Genomic DNA, 20,927 nt, shown 5'->3' with positions numbered 1-20,927 from the left:
CCCTTAATCAGAGGGATGGGGAAAATGAAAACAGGGCAATACAGAGATAGTGTAATGTAGGGGCACACTGTAACATGTGGAGCATGTTGCATCAGGAAAGAGAAAGTCTTACTTGCTGGCTGCAATCTGCTTCTCAGTCCTGGGGCCACATGTAGTTAAGATGGCGCCTGGCAATCAGCCAAGAGGCAGTGCTATGGGTTGTGATAAAAAATGAGACCCCCTCCAGGATAGGTCCAAGACTCTTCCGCCCCTCGTGGACAGCTCGTGCCTTCCCTTACAAACCATGGAATGCGTGCACATGTGGACTCTCCCCTCCCCTCTGACCTTTATCCTGATTGGCTCCTGTGCATTACATTAGCTGTGTGTGCTTCCTCAATAAACAAGCTCCTGCCTTGACTGGTCTCCCTGACATGTGTGATTGTCCTCCAGCGAGGGAGCCCTGGGTGCGGGTGATCAGTCGGCCCTCTCCTTTCTTGGCTCCTCCTGGTCCGGGCGTGCCCTCCCCATCTTTCCCACAGGTCAGGAGGAAATGGGGAGTGGGGGTGGGGGGTTAAACCCCCCAACAGTGTAGGAAATAAATTATTATATCAGGCAGATGAGAGCTAATTCAAAAGGAAATAAAATGCTAATATCCAGAATACTTTCCCCTCTTCTCAGCCTATTTCCAAGACTACCTGGTCTCAAAGGAATTGTTCCTCATTGAAAGGAGTTGTACGTGAATATCCCCTGTAGTTCCTTTTCTGCCTCTGTCATTTCCACATTTTGGTCAACCTACAGGCAAGATAAGAGAAGGAGGGTGTGTGAGATGAATGGAAATCCAAAATCTAGATATGAACAGAACACCTCTACTCCCTTGGGCACCAGCTCCAGACCCCCTCCTTATTGGGAAGTGGGAAGTGTCTCTCTCTCTCTTTCTCTCTCTCTCTCTCTCTCTCTCTCTCTCTCTCCCCCTCCCTCCCTCCCTTCCTCCCTCTCTCTCTCTGTGTGTATGTGTGTGTCTGTGCTACCATTTAAATAAAACTTGTTTTCTTGCCTCGGCATTTCTCGGGTTTTTAATCTTGAACACCAGGGAACAAGGACTTTATTCTAATTTTTAAGACTAGTTTCAAAAGATGCAATAAAAGAACTACATATTTGGGCTGATTAGAATTAAATAAATAAATATTTAAATATTTATGCCCCTGAAGTTGGTAATATGTGGTACAAATGCACAAATAAATTTCAATGGAAAAATTGGACTTCATGAAACTTAAAATTTTTCTACATGAAAGAGCACAATCAATAAAATAAATGAAAAAATGACTATTATTTCCAAATCATACACCTGGTAATGGATTTTTCATCAAGAATATATAAAGAAAGTTAGCAACTCAATAGTAAGAATATCACGAAATAAAAAATGACCAAAAACTCTGAATAGACATATCTTCAAGAAAAATTTTCAAAATGTCAATGAAAACATATGCAAACACCTGGAAAAATATTATTACCAGTAGTACAAGGAAATTCAGAAAGAACCATATTGAGATATCTGACTACATTACTCATATCATAGTTATAATAAAATTAATAATAAACTGTTAGCGATAATGTGAGATATTAAAACACTCATTCAATGCTGGTTAGAATGGAAATTAAAACACTCATTCAATGCTGGTTAGAGGAAGGAGTCATCCTGGCCCTCAAAGGATAAACAGAGTTTTCAAAAGACCCAAGAATTTGAATTTAACCTATATACCATATAGAAATGAAAACATGTGCAAATAAAATTATTAAATAAGCATTAATAAATAAGATCACTTATAATAGCCCAAGGTTGGGAAAAAATTAGTGTGCAAAAACTTAGGAATGAAAAACAAATGTGATATATTTTACACTATGAGTTGTTATTTGGCTTTGATAGGAAGCACACAAACATTAACAGTGGGCATAGGAGTTTAAGGTAATAATTCTATAAAGTAGGACCATTGAGCTGATACCCACATGCTTTCATTTTTACACACACAGACAATATTTAACTGCTGGTTTAACTTAATAGATTATGCTATATTCCTTAGCAAAGAAGCTGTTATCTGCAGGAGAAATGCAGGTCCAAAATGCCAATAAGACTACAAGGTACCCTGTGGGAAGGGAGAGGTGGAATTTTATGAGCTTTACAAAGACCTGATTACAAAACTTAAGGAGATAAGGATAATTACCTGTAACCTTACAATCTTTTTAGGAGCAGGTTGCAACTAGAACAGGTCAGCATAGTTCAAAGTCACCTAGAATTGCCTTAGCATCCCTATTTCCTTTTTACTGTTCCTTCAATAAACGTATGTCTGCTACTCTGAGCAACATGTATAAAATATTTCCAGCATGACCACAAAAATCAGGAGAGAAAGGACTTCCATGGTTGCCTCAGTTCAGTGGCATAGCTCATGCCCTGTCACAGCATGAAAAGGAATGAAGTCCTGACACATGTTGGAATATCTATAAGTGACATAATTTTAAGTATTGATATAAATCATCAAAACCCATGACAATTATTTGAAAATGTTGAAATCAATCATTAAAATCCACATATTATATAATAATTATTTGAAATGCTATCAGAATAAGCTTATCCATAGAGAGAGGAAATTGATTACAGGTTACCTAGGAATGAGGGACATGGAATGGTTAGAGGTACAGGGAATGTTTGGATTGTTAAATGCCTCTACATTGAATGTTAACTGAGGTTTACAATTCTGAGATTCTACTGTGAAATTAAATAATTGAAGTGTATACTTAAAAATGGTGAGTTTTATCCTATGTAAAATATAGGCAAACAAAGATTTTACTTAAAAAACAATCTGTTAAACAATGATCTATAAGAAATGTTAATTCAACTATGTATTTACTTTAGTTCCAGCCAAGGAATCAATAGGAACAAGTCATCTCACTTGCAAACATTCCTCACACTATTCTAAAACTTTTAACATAAGATAGGTGTATTGCACATGCAGGATAATCCATTCTTAACTGCAGGAGAGCATGTATAATCATGAAAGAGTCATTACACATACACAAGCAGGAAGTCACCTAATGATTTTTCAAAGTCACCTTTGATTTTTCTACTTGGCATCCAGGTATACTAAATGTTCACTTATGTATTTATTTTTATGTGTACAAGTTACTTTTTAACCAAATAATGATTTCTTCTTGGATATTTGCAAGAGCAGAGGGAATTCAATGTCAAAGGAAGCCTTGCATTTCCCCAGGATGTCTGTGAAAATGACTGTAGTTCTGCTCCTGTTACAGCTGTTAGACTTTGGTTCTGGAAGTTGTGGAAAGGTGCTGGTGTGGGCAATGAATACAGCCATTAGATCAATATGAAGACAATACTGGAGGAGCTCACACAAAGGGTACATGAGGTGACTATTTTGAGACCTTCAGGTTCCATTTTTGTGGGTGATGACAAATCATCTGCCATTAAGTTTGAGAACTGTGCTTCATCATTTTCAAGAGAATATATAGAGAATTTTTATACTCAATCACTTGTTATAATTATTTATGAAACAGTGAAAAATCCATTTTGGAAATATTCAAGATTTCAAAAAATTATGAGTCTGTTTTCTGATTAAGTAGAGACTATGTGTATAGATGCAGTTTTGAACAAGAAAATTATGGCAAAACTACAAGAATCAAGGTTTGATGTCATTCTTTCAGATGCCATTTGTCCCTGTGGTGAGCTGCTAACTGAAATTCTTCAAAAACCATTTGTTTACAGTCTCTGCTTATCGCCTGGTTACAAATTTAAAAAGTATTGTAGGGTACTACTTTTTTCTCCTTCCGATATACCTGTTATATTTTCAGGATTAAGCAATCAAATGACATTTGTTGAGCGGGTAAAATATATGCTCTATATTTTTTGGTTCAAATTATTTAATGAGAAGAGATGGAATAAGTTTTACAGTGAGATACTGGGTGATTTGCAAACATGCTCTTCCATTTCAAAGTGGAAAATCCATCTACTATAGAGGGATCCATCAATTTCTTCATAGTGCACTTTGAAGCATGAAAATGTTTAATTTTAGTTAAATAACTCTTTAATTATCAAAATTTCCCCAATTCAAATGGAAATGTAATGTAAAGTACAAAGTGCCTAGCATATCTACAATCAATTCAACATTCATCACAATGATCGGTAATATTACTGTATAAGGAAAACATCACCTAAAGGAACATTTTAATAATGCATAAACAAAAACAAAATAGTAATAAGATTCAATGGAATAGTACTTTTAAAGCATCAAGAAGTAAATAGAATGGAAATGAAATATAGGTCAGAAAAACAGAAAATGAATCTAAAATTAAATAGTTAATTCAACTGTGACGGTATTAATGCTTACATTAATTATAAAAACCAGAATTATTATCAATGACCATATTTTTAAAACTAACTCAACTAACTAAACCTTGTTTATAAGACATAATAAATTTAAGTATACAATAAAACCATGAGTGAAAATGTAAGACAAGTCCCAATGAAGCCGTAATCAATGTAAGCTATTTTACTTATACTACTATTACCAAAATAGTCCAAAATAATCTCTAAAAATAAATAGTAATAATTATTCAAATATTATTTCATAAGCCATCCAAACAATACAATTCTAAATTTTGTGCATCTACTAAATAAGAGTAAACAAGTCTAAATAACAAGAAGAAAGTACACACAGAATGTGTAATAATAAATGATTTTGAACACTTTTGTAATAACTCAGAAATTATTTTAAAAATTAATAAATACAAGTGCATATAAAATTTGTAGAACCTGATAAATGTAGCTTAAGTTATGAATGTATATTTATGCCATGAAACCTACTTAGTACATTTTTAAAAAACAAAATAATAAATAATATATTGTTCAAACATGCAGTAATTAACTGAGGAAACAAGTATATAAATATTTAACTGAATATTAATCTAAATACATGGGGAGCCATATGAAAATTTTGGTCACATCAGTATTAGAAGCTGACATGTGTTTAATCAAAAAGGATCTTTCTGGGTATTGAGTGAAAATACACAGCAACAGGTAGAATAGAAGAGCAAAATAGAATTGATCGAAGTCATTTCACCCAACATGACACAATATCTCTTCAAAAACATCAAGATGATCATTTTCAAATAGTGTTTAACCATATCACTTACCACACTGAAAATTGCGTACTTCCACTTGGTCCTCTAGGTAATATTACCTTTCCCACCTGACCTTCCATTTCACTTTGGAAAATATTTGTCCAACACAAATCTCCAACTTAAGGAGCTTGAATGACTTCAAACCCATTCTATACAATCACCATTTTAATTACATTTGAACTTTGAAATGAAATTAAATAAATAAATCACCATCTTAGAAGCTGAATTTCTCAAGACAACAGAATTTTAAAAAAAAAAAATACTTCTATGGCTGTTTTATGACACTTATTTGACCTAGTTTTGTGAAACTCAAAGAACCTTTCAGGGACTTGGAATTTTAGGCCAATTAACTTGTTTTAAATGTTGGTATCTTATGATTTGTTCTATAGACATAAAGATAATGTTATGAGATTATCAAGAATTCACCATGATCAGCCAGTGAAGCCTCTGGACCGAGCTGTCTTCTGGATCGAGTTTGTCATGCGCCACAAAGGAGCTAAACACCTTCCGGTGGCTGCCCATGACCTCTCCTGGTTCCAGTACTACTTTTTGGATGTGCTTGGGTTCCTGCTGGCCTGTGTGGCAACTGTGATATTCATCATCACCAAATGCTGTCTATTTTGTTGTCGGAAGTTTGCTAAAACAGGAAATAAGAAAAAAGTGGAGTAGTTTATTAGTCCTGAACCTGGAGTCCTGACAGATGGGCCTCTTCCAGTTTACTCCAGCAATAAGATGTTACAATGCTAGAATCCTTTCTGTCTGTGAAAAAAACAAATGTTTACAACCTACCTAATCAACTCAAAGTTTCTTTTCCAGAAATTTAATTCCTAGTTAAGGGATATAAACATCTCGGGTCGGGGGGGGATCAAACACTGTGGAAGATTAAACTATATGACTATATGAACCTATGTAGAAATTTAATGTTTTAATTTATTACTCATACCAAAAAAACTTAGTAAACTTAATTACAATTATGCATTGAGACAAAAACAGTAAGGATTCACTCATAGTATCAGTATGGTTTCTCAAATTCCCAGCCTTGCTTGTCATTTAGGCACAGAATTTTGTACATTTAACTTTCCTGAAGAAAGACACTTTCCTTTTTTCCAGCTAAATCATTTCCCCATAAAATGTTTTGTAGGATTAGAAACATAATGATTCCTATCTACTTTCTACAGCACAATTGAGTCATTGAAGGAAATATTTGGTTTCATTACCTCATTATAGTTATTTACTCTTAATCCATCAAATAAATTGAACTGTTTGGCCACTCTCATAATCATGCTCTGAAAATAGACATTAGGTCTCAATTTTAGGTTGTGGTAATACAGAACAGGAACAGGAAAGAAACTTGCTAAATTCTTATTCTTTACTCAAATATGACACAATGTTACCAATATTTGTTACTGTTATGATGTGAAATGTAATGAGTTTTTGTAGACAGTTTGCAGTTATATTTAAATTCTATAATCTGTAATTATGAAGAGCATGTCTATTTTTTTTTCTTTTTCCTAAGTAGCTTATTGTCTCATATCACCTATAACAGTAGTAAAGGATCTAAATCATTTGGAATGACTGAAAATAAAATCTTCATATTTTTCCTGTAAAACTCAGCATGTTATCTATTATAACATTCAGTAACATTGAAAACAATATAAAAATTACATAAGTTGGTTGGAAAATAGGTAAACAAAATCACAAGTAATCCAAATGCTGTCCTTTAAGGAAAACATCACTAAACCTTTTTATGATCAAAATGTCCCAAATTCAGGAATAGTTAGTGGTTTAGTCAGCATGTTTGCTACTATGACTAAAAGACCTACAAGAATTATTGTAGAAGAGGAAAAGTTTATTTGAGGACTCATGTTTTATTCCATAGAAGGTTGGCTCCATTTCTTGAGTCTGGAGGTGAGGCAGAATATCATGGGGGTATTGTATGGTGGAGAGAAGCAGCTAATATAATAATCAGGAGGTAGAGAGAGCTTCCACTTGCCAGATACAAAATATGTACCCCAAAGCCATGACCCCAATGACCTGCCTCCTGCAGCCACACCCCACCTGCCTTCAGTTGCCACTCAATTAATCCCATCAGGTGATTAATTCACTGTTTGGCTTAGGACTCTCATAACCCAATCATTTCCCCTCTGAACTATCTCCCATTGTCTCTCCTGTGAGCTTTTGGGGGACACCTCAAGTCCAAACCATAATAGTTAGTTATCTTTTTTGTTATAAAGACCACCAACCAAGCCTCACAAGAAATATTCTCCATCTTAAGTTATTAATTCAAAATAAATACTAAAACATGTTTTCATCTTTTTCCACTTTTTATTGGTGCATTATAATTTTATAAACTGATAGGATTTATTGTGACATATTTGTACATGCAAACAAAGACACAATATAACAATATAATTTGGCCAATATCACTTCCCAACACTTTTCCCCTCTTACCCCACATTCCACCCTTTGGAGGCTTTCCGCTTCGGCTCTTCCACTGATTTTCATGAGATCGATCTCCATCTTTCCTTTTTTGTCTCTAGCTTCCACATCTGAGAGAAAACATAAAACACTTGACTTCTGAGTTTGGCTTATTTATTTTGTTTAACATAATGATCTCTAGTTTCATCCATTTTCATGCATATAGCATAATTTTATTTTTCTTTATGACTGAATAAAATTCCATTATGTATAAAAACCACAATTTTTGTAAAATCCATTCATCCACTGGCAGACACCTAAGCTAGTTTCATAGTTGGGCTATTGTAAATTGTGCTTCTACAAATATAAACATGGATATGCATGTATCAGGGTAATAAAATGACTTTAATTCTTCATGATAAATACTGAGAAGTGGTATAGCTGGGTCTTATGATGGCTCCATGCCTCGTTTTTGAGGAACCTCTATACTGATTTCCATAGTGGTAGTACTAGTTTACAATGTCTCCAATATTGTAAAAGTGTTTTCTTCACATTCTTTCCAGCATTTTATTTTTTTTTTATTGATGACTGCCATTCTGACTGGTATAAGATAAAATCCAAGTATACTTTTGCTTTGCATTTCCATGAAGATTAAATGTATCAAAGATATTTTTCACATTTTTTTTTGGTTATTTATATTTCTTCTTTTGAGAAGTATCTTTTTTATTCATTTGCCCATTTGTTGATTTGGTTGTTTGTTTTTTTGGTGTAAAGTTTTTTAAATTCTTTATATATTCTAAATATTAATCCTTAGTCAAATATAACTAGCAAAGACTTTCTTCCATTCTGTATGCTTTCTCTTCAAAATTATAATTGTTTTGCTGTGCAGAAGCTTTTTAATTTGATGCCTTCCCATTTATTAACTCTTAGCATGATTTTCTGAACTTTATCATTCTATTGAGAAAGTCATTTCCTGTGTCTATATACTGGAGTGTTGACCGTTCGTTTTCTTCTAGGAGTTGCATAATTTCTAATTCCTAGGTCTTTGATCCATTTGGGGTTTATTTTTATGTAGGGTCACAGTTAGGGGGCTAGTTTCATTCTTCTACACATGGATAACCAGATCCCAGCATCATTTCCTAAATAATCAATCTATTCTCCAGTGTATTTTTGGCAATTTTGTCAAGAATCAGACATCTGTACATTTGTGGGTTTGTCTCTGTGTCTTCTATTTTGTACCACTGGCCTGTGTGTCTGTTTTAAAACAGTGCCATGTGACTTTTGTTACTATAGCTCCGTAGTATAATTTGAAGTCAAATATTTTGATGCCTCCAACATTACTTTCTGGGTTTAGAATTGCCCTGGCTTTTCTGGATTATTTATTCTTCTAAATTAATTAGAGAACTGCTTTTTTCTAGTTCTGTGGACAATGTCATTGGTGTTCTCATGGTGAATTAGCCATATCTATATATTGCTTTTGATTATAGGGCATTTTAATAATATTAATTCTGCCTATCAATGAACAGGGGAAGTCTTTCCATCTTTTGAGATCTTTAATTTCTTTCTTCAATGTTGTCCACATTTCATTGTAGAGGTCTTTCACCTCCTTAGAAAACTTTTGTTTATTTATTTTTTTATTGGTTGTTCAAAACATTACAACGCTCATGACATATCATCTTCCATACATTTGATTCAAGTGGGTTATGAACTCCCATTTTTTACCCCAAATACAAGTTGCAGAATCACATCGGTTACACATCCACATTTTTACATAATATGGCGCACGCCTGTAATCCAGAGGCTCCGGAGGCTGAAACAGGAGGATCGTGAGTTCAAAGCCAGCCTTAGCAACTTAGTGAGGCCCTAAGCAATTCAGCAAGATCTTGTCTCTAAATGAAAATTCAAAAAAGGGCTGGGGATGTGGCTCAGTGTTTAAGCTCCCCTGAATCCAATCCCCGGACCAAAAAAAAAAAAAAACCCAAAAAGAAAATTGAGGTGACGAAAACTTTTTTTTAAAAATTAGAGAAATTATAGGAAAGGTTTGGATGAATTCTTTTTACATCTTATCTAATAATTATATATATATATATATATATATATATATATATATATATAATACAAATAGAGCTAATACAGTAAGTTGTTAAAAATACTGTTAAATCATGAAGACTGACTTAGTTTTCATGCAACTTATATATGAACAAAAGAGTAATATTCATCAAATAGTGAAAAAAATATTACAATCATCAGAAATTTAAACAGCTTTGTGTACAAATCAGTGAAGTAGATAGATAAGCAATTCACAGAATTAAAAGTGGTTAATAACATGTAAAAGAGACTAGTTATAAAAGGAAATAGAATGTATTCAATAAATTTTAATAAATCCTGTCAGCAAGTCACAAGTAGAAGGACATACCTCAATACAACTAAAGACACATATTCCAGATGCACAAATAACAAGATATTGAATTAGGAAAAGTTGAAATTTTTTCTTTAAATTTGGGAGCCAGAGAAGGATGTTCACTTTCATCACTCTTACTCAATATGATATTGGAAGTCCAACCCAGAACAATTAATCAAAGAAAGAAAGAAATTTCATCCAAATAGGAAAGAAAGAAGTCAAATTATTACTGTTTTGAGTCCACATAATCTTATATAGAAAAAAAAACCCTTCTCATTTCACCAGAAACCTTTTGGATGAAAAATAATAGATAAAACATTCTTGATAATGTTACTGGATTCATGATCAATACCAATAAGAAGCTACCTAAAAAATCAAGAAATAAATTCAATTTATAGTAGTTACGGAAAAATAATTAGCTAGCAATAAATTTACCATGAAAGGTAAAAAAAAGTAAAATGTTAATTCTGAAACACTGATAAAATAAATTGAATGAGTCACATGCAAAAATGTAAAGACAGCTCACCTTCATAAGAAGAATTCAATTTGGTATAATGTCCACAAAATATAAAGCAATCTAAGGTCAGAAAGCAAAACTTAACAAAATACTGAGGAACTCCTTCACAGAAATAACCAATATAATATAAATATAGTAAAAACTACCTGGATCCATGAAAAACACTTGGAGAGATAATACTTCTGAAAAAAACAGTGAGAAATATTATAATATTTTGCCTCAAAATATATTAAGTTATAGAAAGTGAAGCAGCAAAGAATTAGCATAAAATCTGATAAGTGGACCATTGTAGCAGAATATACAACTAAAAAATCAGTCCACCAATTTATAGTCACTTGACTTTCAACATAGGGACCAACAAGTGGTGAAAGAAAAACTTAATTTTAATATAGAAGAATATAACTGTACTTCTACTATTTACCAAATAAATAATCAACTCAAAACATATTAAAGATATAAATGTAAGTATGCAAATTGTAAAACTACCAGAAGAAACATTTCAGACCATAACGCTCAGCAAAGGGTTATTGACTCTAACCCAAAAGCACAAGCAACATAAATAAAAATTGAAAAACAGAACATCAAAGGAAACAATCAAAAGAATTAAATGAAAACATATGGAATTGGATAAAACACTTGCAAACCATTCATCCAACAAGGGAATGATATCCTCAATATATCAAGGTCCGAATTACCTCACCAGCAGCAACAATTAAAAAGAGGAAAAAACAATGGAATAGAAAGAAATTTCTCAAAAAGGAGATATAAAAAGTGGTCCACAAATATATAACAAAAAAGCTCACCATCAATAATTATTAGAAAAACACAAGTCAAACTACAGTGATATTTCATCTTACTCCAGTTATAGTGAACACTATTGAAAGACAAAAATAAGTAGTATTGGCAAAGATACAGAGAAAAGAGTAGGCTTTTACATTGTTTGTAGGAATGTAAGTTAGAGTATACATTACAGAAAAGAGTACTGAAGTATTACAAAAAGAATGAAATAGAAATACTATGAGATGTAAGCAGTTTCTTTCTGGGCATATATACAAATGGAAAGAAACCTGCTTGTGAAAGAAATATCAACACTGCCATTTTGCTTTTAACATGTTTCACAATAGCCAAGACTATAATCTAACCAAGTGTCTATCAACAGGTAAACAGATATAAATAATGCGGAATATGAACAGAATTACTTTCACTTTATATATTTTATGTAAATATTCAATCATTATTTCTATAAATTAAGGAAATTCTTTGTGACATTTCCTTGAGTACATGTACTGTGTTTTAATCCTATCCTCCCACCTGACAATTTCCCCTCCTTCTCTCCTCTAACCACCTTCCCCTGTCTTAACAATACCTCTTTGATATTCAGGGTTTTTATTTTAATTCCCATAATGAGAAAAGGTATGTGATACTTGTCTTCTCTCTGGATTATTTCCCATAAAAAGATGATCTCTAGTTCCATTCATTTTTCTACAAAGAACATGACTTTATTCTTCTTCACAGCTAAATAAAATTCTAATTATGTGTGTGTATAACAACTTATACATGTATGTGATATATGTGTGATATATGTGTGTATCACCATATATATATCATAAATATATAAAACCATATGATGATATATAATATATATCTATAGGCATAGATATAGATGTAGATATAGATATATTATCTTATCCTTATTCCTTCATCTGTGAATAGAAACCTATACTGTTTCCATAGCTTGGCTATTGTGCATAGTACTGTAATAAAGATAGTCATTCAGGAATCTCTTTTATATACTGACTTCAATTCCTTTGAATGTATGTCTAGGAGTGGGTCATAAGATAGCTGTAATTTTAGTGTTTTTTTTGGAACCCCATACTGTTTTCCATAGTTGCTGTTGGAAGTTGCATTCTGCCGACAGCACATAAGGGTTCTTTCTTCTTCAGATCCTTGCCAGCATTTGTTATTTTGTTGTTGTTATTGTTGTTGTGATAGCAGCCACTCTGACAGGATGAGGTATATTGATTTGTATATTCCTTATGGCTAAAGATGTTCATCACTTTTCTTCCTACATTGGTGATTTGAACTTCTTTTTAGAAGAGTCTATTCAGATCCTTTTCCCATTTGTTGTTTCCATGGTTTGTTCTTTGGTCAAACATTTTTTTTTACTTCTTTATATATTCTGAATATTAATTCACTATCAAATGAATACATATGAAAAATTTTGTCCTATTTGAAGGTTCTTATTTTTCTCCCAGTTGCTTCATTTGCTGTTTAGAAGCTTTTAAATTTGATCTAATCCAATATGCCACTTCTTCATTTACTTCCCAAGCTTTGTAGTCCTATTCAGAAAACTGTTGCCTCTTCTTACATCATAAAATGTCTCCCCAATTTTTTCCTGTAAGCTCCAAACTTTTATATCCAACATTAAATTCTTTGATCCACTTTGAGACCACTTTGTACAGGGTGAGACAAGGAAATCTAGATTTAATATTGACATGTATATGTCCTGTTTTCCCATTTTTTAATCTTTGTTCCAATGTACATTTTTGGAAACTTTGCCAAGAATCAGTTGACTATAGACCTGCAGATTTATTTTTGCATTTTCTATTCTATTCCATTGTTTACAATCTGGTTTTATGCTAATACCATGCTATATTTGTTAATAAGATTCTGTAGCACATTTTGCAATACTTCCAGCATTGCTCTTTTGTCTCTGAATTTCTTTGACCACTCAGAGACTTTCATATGCCTTTTCTAGTTCTGTGAAGAATATCACTGGTATGTTGATGGAGAGTTCATTGAATCTTTGGGTGTCTTATGGTTCTATGGCCATTTTAGCAATATTAGTTCTCTAAGTTCATGAATGTGAGCAGTCTTTCTACCTTCTGACATCTCCTTCAGTTTCTCTCATCAGTGTTTTACAATTTCCATTTCAGAGGCACTTCAACTCTTTGGTTATTTCCTAAATTTAGTTTATTTTGACACTCATGTGAATATGATTTCTCTGAATTATTTCTCAGTCTGTTCAGCATGGATGTATTGAAAAAAAAACTAACATTTTTTTGTGGCAGGGAAATACTGAATTTACCGAATGAATTTGGAAGGGTTCCTTTTCTTTTATAAAGGATGATTTTTTTTTTTTCAAATCTGAAAAAGTTAACAACAAATCAGTACATTTCTGAGTTTCTCTTTTTTGGGAGACATCGTAGCTACTTCAGTCTCATTGCTTATTGTTGACTTCACAGAATTTGAATGTTTTTGAAGAATGATGGGTCATATGTGTCTCAACATGTTCACTTATTAAATAATTTCCAATTGATTGTTTTCCTAGCCACTTAATAATTATTGTAGAGCCAGATGAATTTTAATATTAAAATAACTAATTTTTAAAGGTTTACCATGTTAATAAATTCATTTCTTTTAAATGAAGTTATGACTTAGTTAAGGCATTTACTTTCATTTTCATTTTATCATAAGTAATAATTATCAAAAGTGAATTTATCAAAAGTGAAGCAGGTAGGTTAAGTAACCCCGCCAACCTCATACTACTCTAGTGCTTTGTAGGAAGTAGCATTAATGTTATCTGGGTATTTACCACCATGTTATGCTGATTCCCCTTTTTTATTAACAGTTATTTTCAAAATGTAACATGTATAGTCTTCCATCTTTATACCTACATGTTATATATAGAAAGAGTATTGTGTGTATAATTAAAGATATGTCAAATTATGATTGCAATTATCTATTGCAGCATAACAAATTATTCTCAAATGCAGTTATTATTCAGTCTCAGCTCTTATGTTGGCAAGAGCTATAATCATTTGAAGGTCATTCATTCAACATACCTGAGAATTGGTATCAAGAATCAAACTGCTGATTTGCTAGAAGAACTGGAACTTCTTTGCATAGTTTTATCTCTCCAACAAGTGATTATTTATTATGGAAGCTCACTTCTTCTTTAGTGTTCCAAAGGGAATAGAAGAATAAATAATAGATAAAGAGACAGAAATACACAGAAAATTACTCAGGCAGAGGGATTAACAGGTAAACAGAATACATTGCTTTCTTGGAATGGAACCACCATTTGACCCACCTATCCATTCCTTGTTTTATGCCCAAAGGAATTAAAGTCAGCATACTACAGTGATGCAGCCACATCAATGTTTATAGTAGTTCAACTCACAATAGCTAAACTATGGAACTAAATTAGATACCCTTCAACAGATTAATAAGTAAAAATGGAATATTACTCAGCCTTACAGAAAAATGAAATTATGGCATTTGCAGGTAAATGGATGAAACTAGCAAACATCATGCTAAGTGAAATAAGCCAATCCCCCAAAACCAAAGGCCAAATGTTTTCTCTGATAAGCAATGCTTATCCATGGGGGTTGGGGTAGAGAAGAATTAAGGAACTTTGGATTGTGCAGAGAGGACTGAGGGGAGGAGTAGGACAGTTAGGATGGGAAGAATGGTAGAATGAAGCAGACATTATTACCCTATATATATGTATTACTATGCTAGTGGTGTAATCTGCACCACCTACAGCCAGAGGAATGAAAAGCTATGCTCTATTTGTGTGAAGTGTATCAAAATGCATTCTACTGTCATGTGTAATCAATTAGAACAAATAAAAAAAAATAGAAGGGAGACCAGTAGAATAAAAGTAGGGGATTGGAGGAGGGGCAGGGAGGGAAACCAGTGATACTGGGAATGAAATTGTTAAAACTATATTGTTTTATTATGTGTGCACATGGATGTATTATAACAGATCCCACTGTTATGTGAAAATATAATGCATCAATAAAAAGAAAAATAAATTAAAAATGCAGATGTAACAGAAATTTAATAAAGAAAGAATGTGGAAAAATAAACAAATAATTCTTGAGAAAAAACAATAAAATCAAATAAAAATCACTACTGGGCTAGATATATCTCAGTTGGTAAAGGGCTTGCCTCACATGCACAAAACTCTGGGTTCAGTCACCAGCACCACAAAAAAAAGAATAAATAAATAAATCATTCCCAATTCTGTAAACATCATTTCTCTAAAATGAATAAGAGAGAAAGAAATGAACAGAGATATTATTTGAAACAATCAAAAGAAAAACAAAAAAAATTATAAGTGTTAGTATATATATTTGAAAAAATACCATTCATGTAAAAGTTTCTGTTTTTCAAATTAGAAGATATACAACAGCTGACTGGATTAAAAGGTAAGAACCAACAGTTTGGTGCCTTGGAGAAACTAACCTCACAGGCAAAGAAACACACAAAGTGAAATTATCTGGAATTTTATCCCAATCAAATGGAATCCAAAAGTAAGCATTAGTGATTAATCATTTGAGACAAAGGACACTTGAAGCCAAAATCAGTCAGAAGAGGTAGAAGTCACTACATTTGGATAAAGAGAACAATTTATCAAAAGCATTTAACAATGGCATACACACAAACACAGAGAGAGAGAGAGAGAGAGAGAGAGAGAGAGAGAGAGAGAGAGAGAGAAACACATACAAGACATACTGATGTGGTTCCACACAATTTTTTTTAAACAAACACTGCTGGACATAAAGGGAGAAAGAGGCCCCTTAAAATGGTAGTGGTCAATTCACAGCCCTACTTTCATGAGATCAATCACCCCCCCAAAAATAAAAATCTTTAGAATTAATTCACACTACAGATCAAATGGACTTTATAGATAGCTATGAATTATTACATCCATTAGCTGTAGAAGACATACTCTTTGTACCAGTTAATGAAACTTTTCCCCAAACTGAATAAATGTAGGTCATAAAGAATGCCTTTACTTGTGCAAAAATTTGAAACTTTTTCCTCATCTCACCAGACTTTAATGGAATGAAACTAAAAATCAACAGCAAGAGAAAATAAAGAAATGGGAAAACTGAAGGCATTCCTTCTAAAAACTGGAACATGACAGGGATGCCCTCTTTCACCACTTCTATTTAACATAGTTCTTGAAACATTGACCACAGCAATTAGACAGATGAAAAAATTAAAGGGATACACATAGGAAAAGAAGAACTCAAATTGGCACTATCTGCTAATGATATGATTCAGTATCTGTAAGACCCTAAAAGTTCCACAAGAAAATTTCTAGAACTAGTAAATGAATTCAGCAAAGTAGCAAAATATAAAATCAACACCCATAAACCAAAGGCATTTCTGTATATCACTAACACATCCTCAGAAAGGGAAATGAGGAAAACTACCCCATTCTCAATAGCTTCGATAAATAAATAAATAAATAGATAGATAGATAGATAGATAGATAGATAAAATGGTTGGGAATCAACAAAAGAGGTGAGAGATCTATATAATGAAAATTATAGAACCCTAAAGAAAGAAATCAAAGAAGACTTTAGAAGATGAAAAGATCTACCTTGCTCTTGAATAAGCAGAATTAATATTATCAAATGACTATACTTCCAAAAGCACTATACGGATTTAATGCAATTCCAATCAAAATTCCAATGACATTCCTCATGGAAATAGAAAAAGTCATCATGAAATTTATCTGGAAAATAAGAGACCCAGAATAGCTAAAGCAATCTTTAGTAGGAAGAGTGAAGCAAGTGGCATTACTATACCAGATCTTAAACTATATTATGAAGCAATAGTAACAAAAAAAGCATGGTATTGGCATGAAAACAGACTGGCAGACCAATGGTACAGAATAGAGGGCATGGAGACTAACCCACTAAACTACAATTATCTTATATTAGACAAAGTTTTCAAGAACATGCATTGGAGAAAAGATAGCCCCTTCAACAAATGGTGCCAAGAAAATTGGAAATCCATATGCAACGTAATAAAATTAAACCCCTATCTCTCACCATTCACAAAACTTAACTCAAAATGGATCAAGGACTTAGGAATACAACCAGAGACCCTGTGTCTAATAAAAGAAAAAGTAGGCATCATCTCCATCATCTGGGATTAGGCACCAACTTTCTTAATAAGACAACTCTGGCGCAAGAATTAAAAATCAAGAATCAATAAATGGGATGGACTCAAACTAAAGTTTTTTCTCAGCAAAAGAAACAATCTGTGAGGCAAATAGAGAGCCTACATCTTGGGAATAAATATTTACCCCTCAAACATCAGATAGAGCACTAGTCTCTAGGGTATATAAAGAATTCAAAAAACTAAATATTAAAACAAATCACAAATAATCAATAAATGGGCCAAGGACCTTAAGAGACACTTCTCATAAGATGATGTACAATCAATCAACAAATAGATGAAAAAATGTTCATCATCACTAGCAATTAGAGAAATGCAAATCAAAACCACTCTAAGATTTCATCTCACTCCTGTCAGAATGGCAGCTATTATGCATACAAACAACAAAAAGTGTTGGTGAGGATGTGGGGGAAAAGATACACTCATACACTGCTGTTGGGACTGCAAATTGGTGCATCCAATATGTAAAGAAGTATGGAGATTTCTTGAAAAATTGGGAAGGAACCACCATTTGACCCAGCTATCCCTCTCCTTGGTCTATACCCAAAGAACTTAAAAACATCATCATACAGGGACACAATCACATCAATGTTTATAGCAGCACAATTCACAATAGCTAAACTGTGGAACCAACCTAGATGTCCTTCAATAGATGAATAGATTAAAAATGTGGCATATAAACAAAATGGAATATTACTCAGCACTAAAAGAGAATAAAATCATGGCAATCACAGGTAAATGAATGGAGTTACAGAAGATAATGCTAAGTGAAGTTAGACAATCCCCAAAAACAAATACCGAATATTTTCTTATTTTCTTTGATATAAGGAGGCTGATTCATAGTGAGATAGGGAGCAGGAGCATAGGAGGAATAGACAAACTCTAGATAAGCCAGAGGGGTTGGAGGGGAAGGGAAGGGGCATAGGGTTATTAATGATGGTGGAATGTGATGATCATTATTATCCAAAGTACAGGTATGAAGAAATGAATTGCTGTGAATATACTGTGTATACAACCACAGATATGAAAAATTGTGCTCTATATGTGTGATAAGAATTGTAATGCATTCCACTGTCATATATAAATAAAAAAACACATTTATGAAAGTCAGCATTTTAACCAATGTAAAGTATACAATTAATTGGCATCTATATATATATATATCCATGTTTTGTAACCAACCACTGTCCAGATCCACAGAGCATATACCAAGCATGCTCAAGGTTCTTGGTTTTATCCTCAGCACTGAAAAAGCAAAGAAGAGTAATTTCTAAAACTGATGGGGGACATCTACGGTTTATATTGTACTTGATGGAGAAAGAATGAACTAAAAAATATCTTCTTTCTAATATAAGGCAGAGGATGAGAAGATCCAATTTTACCACTTTTATTCAACATAATTTTTTATGATTATAACTAAGGCAACTGCCAACAACATGAAATAAAAGATAAATGTATCTGAAAGAATGAAGTCTTCCTGTTAGTAGACAGCAAAATTTAGAAAATATCTTAAAGAATCATCTAGAAAAACAGAGAAAAGCAAGTTTTCAGGATACAAGACCAAAATTACAATATTTATATGGTTGCAATGAAGGATTCTAAATGTACTTTACAAAATGATCCTATTTAAAATACTATCAGAATAGATCTGAATGCAATAAGTGTGATAGATCTTCCTAGCATTCATTTACTCAACTCAAAAGAATCGCGGAAACATTAACTGCAGGACAAAGAAAAAATTTATTTCATGAGGATTCTATCAAAATGATTGCAGTACTGCTGCTGCTGCTACAGCTGAGTAGTGACTTTGGTTCTGGCAGTTGTGGAAAGGTGCTGGTGTAACCAATGGAAACAAACATAAGATCAATTTAAAGATAATGCTTAATGAACTTGTCCAGATGGATCACAAGGTGGAGATGATGACCTGTTCTCCAGAAACTAGTCATTCCCTTTCTTTAGAAAACTGTAGCTTATTCAGTGGGCTCATGACAAATAATGACATATCTATCATAATCAGACACATGTATTTCCATTCACCAAGGGCAAACTTAATCTGACCAAAATTAAGTCCCCAATCTCCAAGCAGCCATGACAATCACAGAGTTCCTTATATAGCAACTACCTGTGGTGATCTGAAAGCTATCAGCTCACAGATTGATTTCTTGGACTGCTCCCATTGCGGAGAGGGCACCCTTTTGTTCTTCTTGGAACAGAAACTTTTTGTCTGGAAATAGATGTGCCTCTCTGGTATGAGATGTTCCTACTGAAACTACCATCTATAAACTTACAGAAGGCCTTCTCCACCATCATGCTATCCCATACAGTATTACCTCTAATCAAGAAACCGATTTCACAGCAAATGGAGTTTGAGAATTGGCCCATGTTCATATGTTAATGTTAAATATGTTAACATTTTTACCACTACCCTAAAGCAGTTTACTTGCTGGGACAAGGGGACTTGTCTTTTAAACTAATTACATTGCCAATTAGATGGCAATAACTTGCAGGACTATGGCAAGGTTCTTTGGAAGACTGGACAGTCTCTGAGTCAATGTCTAATATGTAATATGTTCCTACCATTGGCATATTTACAGACCAGAAATCACACATTTGAAATGAGAGTGGTACCACTTACTAATACTCCTAGTGATCCACTAGCAATATTTTTGCTTCCTGTTCAAGCAGACTTATCTGTGCTTACCCAAGGCTTAATTTCAAGTGGACAAATGATTCTATCAGGAAACACAACAATGTTTAGATACTTGGAGGATGTCTTACTATTACTATGCCATATTAGATAAAAAAAATCAATGGCTCACTACTATGACCCTGTTTAGGCAGAATTGATAATGACTCAGACTCTATAGAAATGACTTTTTTTAGAGAGAGAGAGAGAGAATTTTTTAATATTTGTTTTTTAGTTTTTGGTGGACACAACATCTTTACTTTTTTAAAAAATTTTATGTGGTGCTGAGGATCAAACTCAGCGCCCTGCGCATACTAGGCGAGCGCACTACCACTTGAGCCACATCCCCAGGCCCTAGAAATGACATTTTAAGTCGCTCTTATGAAGTAAAGAATGACAACTAGATGAGGAGTCTGCCGAAAGCAAAGGAAATACATAAAGGGAAAATATAGTTAGAAAATTACCTATGATCAAAGACCACTTAAAGAAAATAATACTGCAATTATCATAAATATTTCTCCCTTCTTAATGTTCTGAAAATATTTGTGCATGCCTCTCCCTCTCTTTATTTCTCTCCCTAATATTTTTTTCCTTCCCATTTCTGGCCATGTAACATGAAGTATCCTGATTGTATACTATTGTATTCATGTATCATTCTTTTTACCTCACAGCATTTATGTTAAAAGCTATCAAGGAGAAGAGTAAACAATCAGACTTTACTTCCTATTTGTGGGAGGGTTAAATGTGAATTTTGC

General features: G+C 33.2%; 1 pseudogene; it reads left to right on the top strand.

The window, feature by feature from the left end:
• The first annotated feature begins 3,243 nt into the window (after positions 1-3,243).
• On the top strand, positions 3,244-5,835 carry LOC143405659 (UDP-glucuronosyltransferase 2B31-like; annotated as a pseudogene).
• The last annotated feature ends 15,092 nt before the right edge of the window (positions 5,836-20,927 follow it).

Source organism: Callospermophilus lateralis, chromosome 8 (genome assembly GCF_048772815.1).
Source record: "Callospermophilus lateralis isolate mCalLat2 chromosome 8, mCalLat2.hap1, whole genome shotgun sequence".
Lineage (NCBI taxonomy): Eukaryota > Metazoa > Chordata > Mammalia > Rodentia > Sciuridae > Callospermophilus > Callospermophilus lateralis.
Note: the sequence above shows the minus strand (reverse complement) of the source record. Positions and strands in the feature narration are given on the sequence as shown.